The sequence below is a fragment of the Staurois parvus genome, unplaced genomic scaffold (assembly GCF_062004578.1).
Source record: "Staurois parvus isolate SC_StPar_1 unplaced genomic scaffold, SC_StPar_1.0 ptg000672l, whole genome shotgun sequence".
NCBI lineage: Eukaryota > Metazoa > Chordata > Amphibia > Anura > Ranidae > Staurois > Staurois parvus.
Window position 1 is genome coordinate 1,297,520 of NW_028318468.1, and position 1,950 is coordinate 1,299,469.

Genomic DNA, 1,950 nt, shown 5'->3' on the forward strand with positions numbered 1-1,950 from the left:
GCCTCGGATTTTTACAGACACCGAATGCCTGTAGAACATTCAGAGACAGATGTAAAAATCACAAATTTCACAGAAATTACATTTTTTTACAAACTGTCCCTGAACTTACTGAAGCTGGCAATCCTAATGGTCAGTCCGCCCCTGCACCAGAGATAAAATGGTGATGGGGGAGGAGAACTCAGCACACAGGGATGTATAGAAGAGAAGACTGTAGGTAAACAAGTACAGCATAAGTAGGAGGTTTTGTTTAATCTCTGTGTATCATCTGAAGCTATTCACTTCACTGGTTATATGAGAGAATTTACTACCACTTCAATATAAAATGTAAAAGTAGTTCTTGGGCAAAGGTGACACTGCAGTACTAGCTGCTCCAGATAATCAGACTTGGATAGTTAGCAGCAGGGATCTTGCTGTCAGAATGTTTGACAGATATAACAAACCAACAGCTCGGTACATGGTTCCCACTTGGATAGCTAAATATCTCCCCTCCTACCCTTCCACTTGCTTTAGGGGCTGCTCCGATCCTGGCACTCATTTGTATACATGGTGGGCTTGTCCTGTGGCCCACTCTTTCTGGACTGAGGTTTTCCATATCCTCTCTACTATGTTCTCCTACTCACTACCTCTTGACCTGGCCACATCTCTCCTTAACAAACGGCCACCATACTTGTCTCACAGACACTACAGACTCCTCTTGCAGGTCACAACTGCAGCAAAACAAACCATAACCAGGGCCTGAAAATCTCCTCACCTCCATATCTTAGAAGTGAAACACAGGATCACCAGAGCAGCCTTTCTCAACTAGGGTGCCCAGACACCTTGGGGTGTCTTCAGGCTTCTTCAAGGATGCCTTGGCAAAATGCCCAAAAATTGTATAGAAGCCAGCAGGTGGATCAATACTGCCTTTTTAGTACACAAAGCCACAGGTTTTCATTGTGCACTATTATGACCTGCTATCTGGCAGCTTCCTAACAGCCAATTTCATCATCAGTTGATAAGGAGGATGTTGGTTGCATGCACATTGTCTTTGTTTGGCCCTCCCCTGCCCCTCTCCATCAGCACTGGGGACACATTACCAGAGTGTGGGAGAGAAAATGAGAGAGACACACTGGAATACTAATCGGTACCAGTGTGCAAAGGTCTATTTGCTTTGGAAGAATAAATCACCTCTTACGTTGGGTGTACTGGATGGGTGTAGAATAGGTTTTTACATTTTAGATTGGGGTGCCTTGAGATTATGCAGAATTTTAAAGGGTGCCTTAAAATTATCCATAATTTTAAAGGGTGCTTTGAGATTATTCATAATTTTAAAGGGTGCCTTAAGATTATCCATAATTTTAAAGGGTGCCTTGACTGAAAAAGGGTTGATAAACACTGCACCAGAGCCATGATCCATGCTAAGGTCGAAGCAGTCCTTTTAGATAAAGTGTGCAAATATAAATTGCTGTGGAAACCTTGGGTAGAACACTTCTTCCCAGCTGATTTTGACAAATCCCTACTTTTGCAATGCTAGAACCTGTGCAAGTTTTGATTCATGACCGGCACTATGGTTGCTGCGCCTCCCCATAGGTTTCCCCGCTGCTCCTCTCCCCTCACCCCCCCCCCCACTCTACCTCTTCCCCGCCCATCTCTCTTTCCTTTTGTACCTCTCCCGTTATCTTTCTTTTCCATAACTTCCCTCCCTCTGCCTTTCTCTTTTCCTTCTTCCCTTCTCCCCTTTTTATCTTTATTTTTATTTATTTGTAGGTTATTTTTTTGTAGGTTACTGGTGGAACACCCTTAAATATACCTTCCGTGATACCTGCAGTTCACTACTCCCCTGATTATGCAAACTAATATAACAGAAATGTTACCCCCATCGGTACTATTACTGAGCTATTCATCACATACTGCTAATCTCACCCCGATTTGTAAATGCTTTCTATATACTGCCCTGAGTGTAAACTTGGC